General features: G+C 39.5%; 18 non-coding genes across 18 annotated transcripts; all 18 read left to right on the top strand.

Annotated features, from left to right (window-relative positions):
* Window positions 1–576: 576 nt before the first annotated feature.
* TRNAK-CUU (transfer RNA lysine (anticodon CUU)) lies at window positions 577–650 on the top strand. The gene has a single exon. It is a non-coding gene; the product is annotated as a tRNA-Lys (tRNA).
* A 612-nt stretch (window positions 651–1,262) lies between these two features.
* TRNAK-CUU (transfer RNA lysine (anticodon CUU)) lies at window positions 1,263–1,335 on the top strand. Its single transcript has one exon. It is a non-coding gene; the product is annotated as a tRNA-Lys (tRNA).
* A 344-nt stretch (window positions 1,336–1,679) lies between these two features.
* Window positions 1,680–1,752, top strand: TRNAA-AGC (transfer RNA alanine (anticodon AGC)). Its single transcript has one exon. It is a non-coding gene; the product is annotated as a tRNA-Ala (tRNA).
* Window positions 1,753–2,104: 352 nt separating this feature from the next.
* TRNAK-CUU (transfer RNA lysine (anticodon CUU)) lies at window positions 2,105–2,177 on the top strand. The gene has a single exon. It is a non-coding gene; the product is annotated as a tRNA-Lys (tRNA).
* Window positions 2,178–2,789: 612 nt separating this feature from the next.
* Window positions 2,790–2,862, top strand: TRNAK-CUU (transfer RNA lysine (anticodon CUU)). The gene has a single exon. It is a non-coding gene; the product is annotated as a tRNA-Lys (tRNA).
* Window positions 2,863–4,316: 1,454 nt separating this feature from the next.
* TRNAK-CUU (transfer RNA lysine (anticodon CUU)) lies at window positions 4,317–4,390 on the top strand. Its single transcript has one exon. It is a non-coding gene; the product is annotated as a tRNA-Lys (tRNA).
* Window positions 4,391–5,002: 612 nt separating this feature from the next.
* TRNAK-CUU (transfer RNA lysine (anticodon CUU)) lies at window positions 5,003–5,075 on the top strand. Its single transcript has one exon. It is a non-coding gene; the product is annotated as a tRNA-Lys (tRNA).
* A 344-nt stretch (window positions 5,076–5,419) lies between these two features.
* Window positions 5,420–5,492, top strand: TRNAA-AGC (transfer RNA alanine (anticodon AGC)). Its single transcript has one exon. It is a non-coding gene; the product is annotated as a tRNA-Ala (tRNA).
* Window positions 5,493–5,844: 352 nt separating this feature from the next.
* On the top strand, window positions 5,845–5,917 carry TRNAK-CUU (transfer RNA lysine (anticodon CUU)). Its single transcript has one exon. It is a non-coding gene; the product is annotated as a tRNA-Lys (tRNA).
* A 612-nt stretch (window positions 5,918–6,529) lies between these two features.
* On the top strand, window positions 6,530–6,602 carry TRNAK-CUU (transfer RNA lysine (anticodon CUU)). The gene has a single exon. It is a non-coding gene; the product is annotated as a tRNA-Lys (tRNA).
* Window positions 6,603–8,056: 1,454 nt separating this feature from the next.
* On the top strand, window positions 8,057–8,129 carry TRNAK-CUU (transfer RNA lysine (anticodon CUU)). The gene has a single exon. It is a non-coding gene; the product is annotated as a tRNA-Lys (tRNA).
* A 344-nt stretch (window positions 8,130–8,473) lies between these two features.
* On the top strand, window positions 8,474–8,546 carry TRNAA-AGC (transfer RNA alanine (anticodon AGC)). The gene has a single exon. It is a non-coding gene; the product is annotated as a tRNA-Ala (tRNA).
* A 352-nt stretch (window positions 8,547–8,898) lies between these two features.
* On the top strand, window positions 8,899–8,971 carry TRNAK-CUU (transfer RNA lysine (anticodon CUU)). Its single transcript has one exon. It is a non-coding gene; the product is annotated as a tRNA-Lys (tRNA).
* Window positions 8,972–9,740: 769 nt separating this feature from the next.
* TRNAK-CUU (transfer RNA lysine (anticodon CUU)) lies at window positions 9,741–9,814 on the top strand. Its single transcript has one exon. It is a non-coding gene; the product is annotated as a tRNA-Lys (tRNA).
* Window positions 9,815–10,843: 1,029 nt separating this feature from the next.
* On the top strand, window positions 10,844–10,916 carry TRNAA-AGC (transfer RNA alanine (anticodon AGC)). The gene has a single exon. It is a non-coding gene; the product is annotated as a tRNA-Ala (tRNA).
* A 352-nt stretch (window positions 10,917–11,268) lies between these two features.
* Window positions 11,269–11,341, top strand: TRNAK-CUU (transfer RNA lysine (anticodon CUU)). Its single transcript has one exon. It is a non-coding gene; the product is annotated as a tRNA-Lys (tRNA).
* Window positions 11,342–11,953: 612 nt separating this feature from the next.
* On the top strand, window positions 11,954–12,026 carry TRNAK-CUU (transfer RNA lysine (anticodon CUU)). The gene has a single exon. It is a non-coding gene; the product is annotated as a tRNA-Lys (tRNA).
* A 1,438-nt stretch (window positions 12,027–13,464) lies between these two features.
* Window positions 13,465–13,537, top strand: TRNAK-CUU (transfer RNA lysine (anticodon CUU)). The gene has a single exon. It is a non-coding gene; the product is annotated as a tRNA-Lys (tRNA).
* The last annotated feature ends 932 nt before the right edge of the window (window positions 13,538–14,469 follow it).

The raw sequence follows: 14,469 nt of genomic DNA, 5'->3' as shown, positions 1-14,469 counted from the left end.
AGGCCAACCTGAACTGTAAAACATCCCCTAAGTGGAGGTAAGGCATCAGTTAGGAGTGAACTGAACACTCATGTAATAGGCAATTTGACGTCAAATAAAGTGTGGTAGGCATTAACATTATTTTTGAAATGTTATTCTGAGTGAGCACACAGGGGAATTAGCTCTAATGGTAGAGCGCTCGCTTAGCATGCGAGAGGTAGCGGGATCGATGCCCGCATTCTCCATTTTAAAATGTACATACATTTTATTTTTAACTTGTCATTGCCAAGCTTGTTGCATAGTAAGAACAGATAAATCACAGATGGCTTTCATATATGGTCACATCATAACAACTAAAGGGGTTTTATCAAAAGGGTTTAGGTATTCGTTAGCTTGTGAGAGCAATTTGAGTTCTTATGCAATCTCACAATGACATTTCCACAACTTCCATTTCAATTTTGTCTCCTTTTACTTGACACTCTGTCCACTGAGGGATCTATAAATGATAAGTTCCTTGAAAAACAAGAGTTGAGGAATATCCAGGAACTGGTTTTCTTAATGAAAAACGATCAGTTTGCATTCTACTTTAAAGAGGGAGCCCGGCTAGCTCAGTCGGTAGAGCATGTAGACTCTTAATCTCAGGGTCGTGGGTTCGAGCCCCACGTTGGGCGAAAACGAGTAATTTTTGCAGGATTATTGCATTGGATCTCATATTGTGGCAATTAATCTTGCATTAGACATGCAATAACTCCCAAAAATTGTATATCTTTGGTTTCCCATTGGTGGGAAATGTAACTTCAAGATTAGGTAGGGCATTAGTCAGCGATATTACTCCTATTCAAGTACTAAACAGGCCAACCTGAACTGTAAAACATCCCCTAAGTGGAGGTAAGGCATCAGTTAGGAGTGAACTGAACACTCATGTAATGGGCAATTTGACGTCAAATAAAGTGTCGTAGGCATTAACATTACTTTTGAAATGTTATTCTGAGGGAGCACACAGGGGAATTAGCTCAAATGGTAGAGCGCTCGCTTAGCATGCGAGAGGTAGCGGGATTGATGCCCGCATTCTCCATTCTAAAATGTACATACATTTTATTTTTAACTTGTCATTGCCAAGCTTGTTGCATAGTAAGAACAGATAAATCACAGATGGCTTTCATATATGGTCCACTGAGGGATCTATAAATGATAAGTTCCTTGAAAAACAAGAGTTGAGGAATATCCAGGAACTGGTTTTCTTAATGAAAAACGATCAGTTTGCATACTACTTTAAAGAGGGAGCCCGGCTAGCTCAGTCGGTAGAGCATGAGACTCTTAATCTCAGGGTCCTGGGTTCGAGCCCCACGTTGGGCGAAAACGAGTAATTTTTGCAGGATTATTGCATTGGATCTCATAATATGGCAATTAATCTTGCATTAGACATGCAATAACTCCCAAAAATTGTATATCTTTGGTTTCCCATTGGTGGGAAATGTAACTTCAAGATTAGGTAGGGCATTAGTCTAGATTAACATACAGCGATATTACTCCTATTCAAGTACTTAACAGGCCAACCTGAACTGTAAAACATCCCCTAAGTGGAGGTAAGGCATCAGTTAGGAGTGAACTGAACACTCATGTAATGGGCAATTTGACGTCAAATAAAGTGTCGTAGGCATTAACATTACTTTTGAAATGTTATTCTGAGGGAAAACACAGGGGAATTAGCTCAAATGGTAGAGCGCTCGCTTAGCATGCGAGAGGTAGCGGGATCGATGCCCGCATTCTCCATTCTAAAATGTACATACATTTTATTTTTAACTTGTCATTGCCAAGCTTGTTGCATAGTAAGAACAGATAAATCACAGATGGCTTTCATATATGGTCACATCATAACAACTAAAGGGGTTTTATCAAAAGGGTTTAGGTATTTGTTAGCTTGTGAGAGCAATTTGAGTTCTTATGCAATCTCACAATGACATTTCCACAACTTCCATTTCAATTTTGTCTCCTTTTACTTGACACTCTGTCCACTGAGGGATCTATAAATGATAAGTTCCTTGAAAAACAAGAGTTGAGGAATATCCAGGAACTAGTTTTCTTAATGAAAAACGATCAGTTTGCATTCTACTTTAAAGAGGGAGCCCGGCTAGCTCAGTCGGTAGAGCATGAGACTCTTAATCTCAGGGTCGTGGGTTCGAGCCCCACGTTGGGCGAAAACGAGTAATTTTTGCAGGATTATTGCATTGGATCTCATAATATGGCAATTAATCTTGCATTAGACATGCAATAACTCCCAAAAATTGTATATCTTTGGTTTCCCATTGGTGGGAAATGTAACTTCAAGATTAGGTAGGGCATTAGTCAGCGATATTACTCCTATTCAAGTACTAAACAGGCCAACCTGAACTGTAAAACATCCCCTAAGTGGAGGTAAGGCATCAGTTAGGAGTGAACTGAACACTCATGTAATGGGCAATTTGACGTCAAATAAAGTGTCGTAGGCATTAACATTACTTTTGAAATGTTATTCTGAGGGAGCACACAGGGGAATTAGCTCAAATGGTAGAGCGCTCGCTTAGCATGCGAGAGGTAGCGGGATTGATGCCCGCATTCTCCATTCTAAAATGTACATACATTTTATTTTTAACTTGTCATTGCCAAGCTTGTTGCATAGTAAGAACAGATAAATCACAGATGGCTTTCATATATGGTCCACTGAGGGATCTATAAATGATAAGTTCCTTGAAAAACAAGAGTTGAGGAATATCCAGGAACTGGTTTTCTTAATGAAAAACGATCAGTTTGCATACTACTTTAAAGAGGGAGCCCGGCTAGCTCAGTCGGTAGAGCATGAGACTCTTAATCTCAGGGTCCTGGGTTCGAGCCCCACGTTGGGCGAAAACGAGTAATTTTTGCAGGATTATTGCATTGGATCTCATAATATGGCAATTAATCTTGCATTAGACATGCAATAACTCCCAAAAATTGTATATCTTTGGTTTCCCATTGGTGGGAAATGTAACTTCAAGATTAGGTAGGGCATTAGTCAGCGATATTACTCCTATTCAAGTACTAAACAGGCCAACCTGAACTGTAAAACATCCCCTAAGTGGAGGTAAGGCATCAGTTAGGAGTGAACTGAACACTCATGTAATGGGCAATTTGACGTCAAATAAAGTGTCGTAGGCATTAACATTACTTTTGAAATGTTGTTCTGAGGGAGCACACAGGGGAATTAGCTCAAATGGTAGAGCGCTCGCTTAGCATGCGAGAGGTAGCGGGATTGATGCCCGCATTCTCCATTCTAAAATGTACATACATTTTATTTTTAACTTGTCATTGCCAAGCTTGTTGCATAGTAAGAACAGATAAATCACAGATGGCTTTCATATATGGTCCACTGAGGGATCTATAAATGATAAGTTCCTTGAAAAACAAGAGTTGAGGAATATCCAGGAACTGGTTTTCTTAATGAAAAACGATCAGTTTGCATACTACTTTAAAGAGGAAGCCCGGCTAGCTCAGTCGGTAGAGCATGAGACTCTTAATCTCAGGGTCCTGGGTTCGAGCCCCACTTTGGGCGAAAACAAGTAATTTTTGCAGGATTATTGCATTGGATCTCATAATATGGCAATTAATCTTGCATTAGACATGCATTAACTCCCAAAAAGTGTATATCTTTGGTTTCCCATTGGTGGGAAATGTAACTTCAAGATTAGGTAGGGCATTAGTCTAGATTAACATACAGCGATATTACTCCTATTCAAGTACAAAACAGGCCAACCTGAACTGTAAAACATCCCCTAAGTGGAGGTAAGGCATCAGTTAGGAGTGAACTGAACACTCATGTAATAGGCAATTTGACGTCAAATAAAGTGTGGTAGGCATTAACATTATTTTTGAAATGTTATTCTGAGTGAGCACACAGGGGAATTAGCTCTAATGGTAGAGCGCTCGCTTAGCATGCGAGAGGTAGCGGGATCGATGCCCGCATTCTCCATTTTAAAATGTACATACATTTTATTTTTAACTTGTCATTGCCAAGCTTGTTGCATAGTAAGAACAGATAAATCACAGATGGCTTTCATATATGGTCACATCATAACAACTAAAGGGGTTTTATCAAAAGGGTTTAGGTATTCGTTAGCTTGTGAGAGCAATTTGAGTTCTTATGCAATCTCACAATGACATTTCCACAACTTCCATTTCAATTTTGTCTCCTTTTACTTGACACTCTGTCCACTGAGGGATCTATAAATGATAAGTTCCTTGAAAAACAAGAGTTGAGGAATATCCAGGAACTGGTTTTCTTAATGAAAAACGATCAGTTTGCATTCTACTTTAAAGAGGGAGCCCGGCTAGCTCAGTCGGTAGAGCATGTAGACTCTTAATCTCAGGGTCGTGGGTTCGAGCCCCACGTTGGGCGAAAACGAGTAATTTTTGCAGGATTATTGCATTGGATCTCATATTGTGGCAATTAATCTTGCATTAGACATGCAATAACTCCCAAAAATTGTATATCTTTGGTTTCCCATTGGTGGGAAATGTAACTTCAAGATTAGGTAGGGCATTAGTCAGCGATATTACTCCTATTCAAGTACTAAACAGGCCAACCTGAACTGTAAAACATCCCCTAAGTGGAGGTAAGGCATCAGTTAGGAGTGAACTGAACACTCATGTAATGGGCAATTTGACGTCAAATAAAGTGTCGTAGGCATTAACATTACTTTTGAAATGTTATTCTGAGGGAGCACACAGGGGAATTAGCTCAAATGGTAGAGCGCTCGCTTAGCATGCGAGAGGTAGCGGGATTGATGCCCGCATTCTCCATTCTAAAATGTACATACATTTTATTTTTAACTTGTCATTGCCAAGCTTGTTGCATAGTAAGAACAGATAAATCACAGATGGCTTTCATATATGGTCCACTGAGGGATCTATAAATGATAAGTTCCTTGAAAAACAAGAGTTGAGGAATATCCAGGAACTGGTTTTCTTAATGAAAAACGATCAGTTTGCATACTACTTTAAAGAGGGAGCCCGGCTAGCTCAGTCGGTAGAGCATGAGACTCTTAATCTCAGGGTCCTGGGTTCGAGCCCCACGTTGGGCGAAAACGAGTAATTTTTGCAGGATTATTGCATTGGATCTCATAATATGGCAATTAATCTTGCATTAGACATGCAATAACTCCCAAAAATTGTATATCTTTGGTTTCCCATTGGTGGGAAATGTAACTTCAAGATTAGGTAGGGCATTAGTCTAGATTAACATACAGCGATATTACTCCTATTCAAGTACTTAACAGGCCAACCTGAACTGTAAAACATCCCCTAAGTGGAGGTAAGGCATCAGTTAGGAGTGAACTGAACACTCATGTAATGGGCAATTTGACGTCAAATAAAGTGTCGTAGGCATTAACATTACTTTTGAAATGTTATTCTGAGGGAAAACACAGGGGAATTAGCTCAAATGGTAGAGCGCTCGCTTAGCATGCGAGAGGTAGCGGGATCGATGCCCGCATTCTCCATTCTAAAATGTACATACATTTTATTTTTAACTTGTCATTGCCAAGCTTGTTGCATAGTAAGAACAGATAAATCACAGATGGCTTTCATATATGGTCACATCATAACAACTAAAGGGGTTTTATCAAAAGGGTTTAGGTATTTGTTAGCTTGTGAGAGCAATTTGAGTTCTTATGCAATCTCACAATGACATTTCCACAACTTCCATTTCAATTTTGTCTCCTTTTACTTGACACTCTGTCCACTGAGGGATCTATAAATGATAAGTTCCTTGAAAAACAAGAGTTGAGGAATATCCAGGAACTAGTTTTCTTAATGAAAAACGATCAGTTTGCATTCTACTTTAAAGAGGGAGCCCGGCTAGCTCAGTCGGTAGAGCATGAGACTCTTAATCTCAGGGTCGTGGGTTCGAGCCCCACGTTGGGCGAAAACGAGTAATTTTTGCAGGATTATTGCATTGGATCTCATAATATGGCAATTAATCTTGCATTAGACATGCAATAACTCCCAAAAATTGTATATCTTTGGTTTCCCATTGGTGGGAAATGTAACTTCAAGATTAGGTAGGGCATTAGTCAGCGATATTACTCCTATTCAAGTACTAAACAGGCCAACCTGAACTGTAAAACATCCCCTAAGTGGAGGTAAGGCATCAGTTAGGAGTGAACTGAACACTCATGTAATGGGCAATTTGACGTCAAATAAAGTGTCGTAGGCATTAACATTACTTTTGAAATGTTATTCTGAGGGAGCACACAGGGGAATTAGCTCAAATGGTAGAGCGCTCGCTTAGCATGCGAGAGGTAGCGGGATTGATGCCCGCATTCTCCATTCTAAAATGTACATACATTTTATTTTTAACTTGTCATTGCCAAGCTTGTTGCATAGTAAGAACAGATAAATCACAGATGGCTTTCATATATGGTCCACTGAGGGATCTATAAATGATAAGTTCCTTGAAAAACAAGAGTTGAGGAATATCCAGGAACTGGTTTTCTTAATGAAAAACGATCAGTTTGCATACTACTTTAAAGAGGGAGCCCGGCTAGCTCAGTCGGTAGAGCATGAGACTCTTAATCTCAGGGTCCTGGGTTCGAGCCCCACGTTGGGCGAAAACGAGTAATTTTTGCAGGATTATTGCATTGGATCTCATAATATGGCAATTAATCTTGCATTAGACATGCAATAACTCCCAAAAATTGTATATCTTTGGTTTCCCATTGGTGGGAAATGTAACTTCAAGATTAGGTAGGGCATTAGTCAGCGATATTACTCCTATTCAAGTACTAAACAGGCCAACCTGAACTGTAAAACATCCCCTAAGTGGAGGTAAGGCATCAGTTAGGAGTGAACTGAACACTCATGTAATGGGCAATTTGACGTCAAATAAAGTGTCGTAGGCATTAACATTACTTTTGAAATGTTGTTCTGAGGGAGCACACAGGGGAATTAGCTCAAATGGTAGAGCGCTCGCTTAGCATGCGAGAGGTAGCGGGATTGATGCCCGCATTCTCCATTCTAAAATGTACATACATTTTATTTTTAACTTGTCATTGCCAAGCTTGTTGCATAGTAAGAACAGATAAATCACAGATGGCTTTCATATATGGTCCACTGAGGGATCTATAAATGATAAGTTCCTTGAAAAACAAGAGTTGAGGAATATCCAGGAACTGGTTTTCTTAATGAAAAACGATCAGTTTGCATACTACTTTAAAGAGGAAGCCCGGCTAGCTCAGTCGGTAGAGCATGAGACTCTTAATCTCAGGGTCCTGGGTTCGAGCCCCACTTTGGGCGAAAACAAGTAATTTTTGCAGGATTATTGCATTGGATCTCATAATATGGCAATTAATCTTGCATTAGACATGCAATAACTCCCAAAAATTGTATATCTTTGGTTTCCCATTGGTGGGAAATGTAACTTCAAGATTAGGTAGGGCATTAGTCTAGATTAACATAAAGCGATATTACTCCTATTCAAGTACTAAACAGGCCAACCTGAACTGTAAAACATCCCCTAAGTGGAGGTAAGGCATCAGTTAGGAATGAACTGAACACTCATGTAATGGGCAATTTGACGTCAAATAAAGTGTCGTAGGCATTAACATTACTTTTGAAATGTTATTCTGAGGGAGCACACAGGGGAATTAGCTCAAATGGTAGAGCGCTCGCTTAGCATGCGAGAGGTAGCGGGATTGATGCCCGCATTCTCCATTCTAAAATGTACATACATTTTATTTTTAACTTGTCATTGCCAAGCTTGTTGCATAGTAAGAACAGATAAATCACAGATGGCTTTCATATATGGTCACATCATAACAACTAAAGGGGTTTTATCAAAAGGGTTTAGGTATTCGTTAGCTTGTGAGAGCAATTTGAGTTCTTATGCAATCTCACAATGACATTTCCACAACTTCCATTTCAATTTTGTCTCCTTTTACTTGACACTCTGTCCACTGAGGGATCTATAAATGATAAGTTCCTTGAAAAACAAGAGTTGAGGAATATCCAGGAACTGGTTTTCTTAATGAAAAACGATCAGTTTGCATTCTACTTTAAAGAGGGAGCCCGGCTAGCTCAGTCGGTAGAGCATGAGACTCTTAATCTCAGGGTCGTGGGTTCGAGCCCCACGTTGGGCGAAAACGAGTAATTTTTGCAGGATTATTGCATTGGATCTCATAATATGGCAATTAATCTTGCATTAGACATGCAATAACTCCCAAAAATTGTATATCTTTGGTTTCCCATTGGTGGGAAATGTAACTTCAAGATTAGGTAGGGCATTAGTCTAGATTAACATACAGCGATATTACTCCTATTCAAGTACTTAACAGGCCAACCTGAACTGTAAAACATCCCCTAAGTGGAGGTAAGGCATCAGTTAGGAGTGAACTGAACACTCATGTAATGGGCAATTTGACGTCAAATAAAGTGTCGTAGGCATTAACATTACTTTTGAAATGTTATTCTGAGGGAAAACACAGGGGAATTAGCTCAAATGGTAGAGTGCTCGCTTAGCATGCGAGAGGTAGCGGGATCGATGCCCGCATTCTCCATTCTAAAATGTACATACATTTTATTTTTAACTTGTCATTGCCAAGCTTGTTGCATAGTAAGAACAGATAAATCACAGATGGCTTTCATATATGGTCACATCATAACAACTAAAGGGGTTTTATCAAAAGGGTTTAGGTATTTGTTAGCTTGTGAGAGCAATTTGAGTTCTTATGCAATCTCACAATGACATTTCCACAACTTCCATTTCAATTTTGTCTCCTTTTACTTGACACTCTGTCCACTGAGGGATCTATAAATGATAAGTTCCTTGAAAAACAAGAGTTGAGGAATATCCAGGAACTGGTTTTCTTAATGAAAAACGATCAGTTTGCATTCTACTTTAAAGAGGGAGCCCGGCTAGCTCAGTCGGTAGAGCATGAGACTCTTAATCTCAGGGTCGTGGGTTCGAGCCCCACGTTGGGCGAAAACGAGTAATTTTTGCAGGATTATTGCATTGGATCTCATAATATGGCAATTAATCTTGCATTAGACATGCATTAACTCCCAAAAAGTGTATATCTTTGGTTTCCCATTGGTGGGAAATGTAACTTCAAGATTAGGTAGGGCATTAGTCTAGATTAACATACAGCGATATTACTCCTATTCAAGTACGAAACAGGCCAACCTGAACTGTAAAACATCCCCTAAGTGGAGGTAAGGCATCAGTTAGGAGTGAACTGAACACTCATGTAATAGGCAATTTGACGTCAAATAAAGTGTGGTAGGCATTAACATTACTTTTGAAATGTTATTCTGAGTGAGCACACAGGGGAATTAGCTCTAATGGTAGAGCGCTCGCTTAGCATGCGAGAGGTAGCGGGATCGATGCCCGCATTCTCCATTTTAAAATGTACATACATTTTATTTTTAACTTGTCATTGCCAAGCTTGTTGCATAGTAAGAACAGATAAATCACAGATGGCTTTCATATATGGTCACATCATAACAACTAAAGGGGTTTTATCAAAAGGGTTTAGGTATTCGTTAGCTTGTGAGAGCAATTTGAGTTCTTATGCAATCTCACAATGACATTTCCACAACTTCCATTTCAATTTTGTCTCCTTTTACTTGACACTCTGTCCACTGAGGGATCTATAAATGATAAGTTCCTTGAAAAACAAGAGTTGAGGAATATCCAGGAACTGGTTTTCTTAATGAAAAACGATCAGTTTGCATTCTACTTTAAAGAGGGAGCCCGGCTAGCTCAGTCGGTAGAGCATGTAGACTCTTAATCTCAGGGTCGTGGGTTCGAGCCCCACGTTGGGCGAAAACGAGTAATTTTTGCAGGATTATTGCATTGGATCTCATATTGTGGCAATTAATCTTGCATTAGACATGCAATAACTCCCAAAAATTGTATATCTTTGGTTTCCCATTGGTGGGAAATGTAACTTCAAGATTAGGTAGGGCATTAGTCAGCGATATTACTCCTATTCAAGTACTAAACAGGCCAACCTGAACTGTAAAACATCCCCTAAGTAGAGGTAAGGCATCAGTTAGGAGTGAACTGAACACTCATGTAATGGGCAATTTGACGTCAAATAAAGTGTCGTAGGCATTAACATTACTTTTGAAATGTTATTCTGAGGGAGCACACAGAGGAATTAGCTCAAATGGTAGAGCGCTCGCTTAGCATGCGAGAGGTAGCGGGATTGATGCCCGCATTCTCCATTCTAAAATGTACATACATTTTATTTTTAACTTGTCATTGCCAAGCTTGTTGCATAGTAAGAACAGATAAATCACAGATGGCTTTCATATATGGTCCACTGAGGGATCTATAAATGATAAGTTCCTTGAAAAACAAGAGTTGAGGAATATCCAGGAACTGGTTTTCTTAATGAAAAACGATCAGTTTGCATACTACTTTAAAGAGGGAGCCCGGCTAGCTCAGTCGGTAGAGCATGAGACTCTTAATCTCAGGGTCCTGGGTTCGAGCCCCACATTGGGTGAAAACGAGTAATTTTTGCAGGATTATTGCATTGGATCTCATAATATGACAATTAATCTTGCATTAGACATGCAATAACTCCCAAAAATTGTATATCTTTGGTTTCCCATTGGTGGGAAATGTAACTTCAAGATTAGGTAGGGCATTAGTCTAGATTAACATACAGCGATATTACTCCTATTCAAGTACTTAACAGGCCAACCTGAACTGTAAAACATCCCCTAAGTGGAGGTAAGGCATCAGTTAGGAGTGAACTGAACACTCATGTAATGGGCAATTTGACGTCAAATAAAGTGTCGTAGGCATTAACATTACTTTTGAAATGTTATTCTGAGGGAAAACACAGGGGAATTAGCTCAAATGGTAGAGCGCTCGCTTAGCATGCGAGAGGTAGCGGGATCGATGCCCGCATTCTCCATTCTAAAATGTACATACATTTTATTTTTAACTTGTCATTGCCAAGCTTGTTGCATAGTAAGAACAGATAAATCACAGATGGCTTTCATATATGGTCACATCATAACAACTAAAGGGGTTTTATCAAAAGGGTTTAGGTATTTGTTAGCTTGTGAGAGCAATTTGAGTTCTTATGCAATCTCACAATGACATTTCCACAACTTCCATTTCAATTTTGTCTCCTTTTACTTGACACTCTGTCCACTGAGGGATCTATAAATGATAAGTTCCTTGAAAAACAAGAGTTGAGGAATATCCAGGAACTGGTTTTCTTAATGAAAAACGATCAGTTTGCATTCTACTTTAAAGAGGGAGCCCGGCTAGCTCAGTCGGTAGAGCATGAGACTCTTAATCTCAGGGTTGTGGGTTCGAGCCCCACGTTGGGTGAAAACGAGTAATTTTTGCAGGATTATTGCATTGGATCTCATAATATGGCAATTAATCTTGCATTAGACATGCAATAACTCCCAAAAATTGTATATCTTTGGTTTCCCATTGGTGGGAAATGTAACTTCAAGATTAGGTAGGGCATTAGTCAGCGATATTACTCCTATTCAAGTACTAAACAGGCCAACCTGAACTGTAAAACATCCCCTAAGTGGAGGTAAGGCATCAGTTAGGAGTGAACTGAACACTCATGTAATGGGCAATTTGACGTCAAATAAAGTGTCGTAGGCATTAACATTACTTTTGAAATGTTATTCTGAGGGAGCACACAGGGGAATTAGCTCAAATGGTAGAGCGCTCGCTTAGCATGCGAGAGGTAGCGGGATTGATGCCCGCATTCTCCATTCTAAAATGTACATACATTTTATTTTTAACTTGTCATTGCCAAGCTTGTTGCATAGTAAGAACAGATAAATCACAGATGGCTTTCATATATGGTCCACTGAGGGATCTATAAATGATAAGTTTCTTGAAAAACAAGAGTTGAGGAATATCCAGGAACTGGTTTTCTTAATGAAAAACGATCAGTTTGCATACTACTTTAAAGAGGGAGCCCGGCTAGCTCAGTCGGTAGAGCATGAGACTCTTAATCTCAGGGTCCTGGGTTCGAGCCCCACGTTGGGCGAAAACGAGTAATTTTTGCAGGATTATTGCATTGGATCTCATAATATGGCAATTAATCTTGCATTAGACATGCAATAACTCCCAAAAATTGTATATCTTTGGTTTCCCATTGGTGGGAAATGTAACTTCAAGATTAGGTAGGGCATTAGTCAGCGATATTACTCCTATTCAAGTACTAAACAGGCCAACCTGAACTGTAAAACATCCCCTAAGTGGAGGTAAGGCATCAGTTAGGAGTGAACTGAACACTCATGTAATGGGCAATTTGACGTCAAATAAAGTGTCGTAGGCATTAACATTACTTTTGAAATGTTATTCTGAGGGAGCACACAGGGGAATTAGCTCAAATGGTAGAGCGCTCGCTTAGCATGCGAGAGGTAGCGGGATTGATGCCCGCATTCTCCATTCTAAAATGTACATACATTTTATTTTTAACTTGTCATTGCCAAGCTTGTTGCATAGTAAGAACAGATAAATCACAGATGGCTTTCATATATGGTCCACTGAGGGATCTATAAATGATAAGTTCCTTGAAAAACAAGAGTTGAGGAATATCCAGGAACTGGTTTTCTTAATGAAAAACGATCAGTTTGCATACTACTTTAAAGAGGAAGCCCGGCTAGCTCAGTCGGTAGAGCATGAGACTCTTAATCTCAGGGTCCTGGGTTCGAGCCCCACTTTGGGCGAAAACAAGTAATTTTTGCAGGATTATTGCATTGGATCTCATAATATGGCAATTAATCTTGCATTAGACATGCAATAACTCCCAAAAATTGTATATCTTTGGTTTCCCATTGGTGGGAAATGTAACTTCAAGATTAGGTAGGGCATTAGTCTAGATTAACATAAAGCGATATTACTCCTATTCAAGTACTAAACAGGCCAACCTGAACTGTAAAACATCCCCTAAGTGGAGGTAAGGCATCAGTTAGGAATGAACTGAACACTCATGTAATGGGCAATTTGACGTCAAATAAAGTGTCGTAGGCATTAACATTACTTTTGAAATGTTATTCTGAGGGAGCACACAGGGGAATTAGCTCAAATGGTAGAGCGCTCGCTTAGCATGCGAGAGGTAGCGGGATTGATGCCCGCATTCTCCATTCTAAAATGTACATACATTTTATTTTTAACTTGTCATTGCCAAGCTTGTTGCATAGTAAGAACAGATTCATATATGGTCACATCATAACAACTAAAGGGGTTTTATCAAAAGGGTTTAGGTATTCGTTAGCTTGTGAGAGCAATTTGAGTTCTTATGCAATCTCACAATGACATTTCCACAACTTCCATTTCAATTTTGTCTCCTTTTACTTGACACTCTGTCCACTGAGGGATCTATAAATGATAAGTTCCTTGAAAAACAAGAGTTGAGGAATATCCAGGAACTGGTTTTCTTAATGAAAAACGATCAGTTTGCATTCTACTTTAAAGAGGGAGCCCGGCTAGCTCAGTCGGTAGAGCATGAGACTCTTAATCTCAGGGTCGTGGGTTCGAGCCCCACGTTGGGCGAAAACGAGTAATTTTTGCAGGATTATTGCATTGGATCTCATAATATAACAATTAATCTTGCATTAGACATGCAATAACTCCCAAAAATTGTATATCTTTGGTTTCCCATTGGTGGGAAATGTAACTTCAAGATTAGGTAGGGCATTAGTCAGCGATATTACTCCTATTCAAGTACTAAACAGGCCAACCTGAACTGTAAAACATCCCCTAAGTGGAGGTAAGGCATCAGTTAGGAGTGAACTGAACACTCATGTAATGGGCAATTTGACGTCAAATAAAGTGTCGTAGGCATTAACATTACTTTTGAAATGTTATTCTGAGGGAGCACACAGGGGAATTAGCTCAAATGGTAGAGCGCTCGCTTAGCATGCGAGAGGTAGCGGGATTGATGCCCGCATTCTCCATTCTAAAATGTACATACATTTTATTTTTAACTTGTCATTGCCAAGCTTGTTGCATAGTAAGAACAGATAAATCACAGATGGCTTTCATATATGGTCCACTGAGGGATCTATAAATGATAAGTTCCTTGAAAAACAAGAGTTGAGGAATATCCAGGAACTGGTTTTCTTAATGAAAAACGATCAGTTTGCATACTACTTTAAAGAGGAAGCCCGGCTAGCTCAGTCGGTAGAGCATGAGACTCTTAATCTCAGGGTCCTGGGTTCGAGCCCCACTTTGGGCGAAAACAAGTAATTTTTGCAGGATTATTGCATTGGATCTCATAATATGGCAATTAATCTTGCATTAGACATGCAATAACTCCCAAAAATTGTATATCTTTGGTTTCCCATTGGTGGGAAATGTAACTTCAAGATTAGGTAGGGCATTAGTCTAGATTAACATAAAGCGATATTACTCCTATTCAAGTACTAAACAGGCCAACCTGAACTGTAAAACATCCCCTAAGTGGAGGTAAGGCATCAGTTAGG

The sequence above is a fragment of the Lissotriton helveticus genome, chromosome 1_2 (genome assembly GCF_964261635.1).
Source record: "Lissotriton helveticus chromosome 1_2, aLisHel1.1, whole genome shotgun sequence".
Classification (NCBI taxonomy): Eukaryota; Metazoa; Chordata; class Amphibia; order Caudata; family Salamandridae; genus Lissotriton; species Lissotriton helveticus.
The sequence above is the reverse complement of the archived record's forward strand: the minus strand, read 5'-3'. Positions and strand labels throughout refer to the sequence as shown.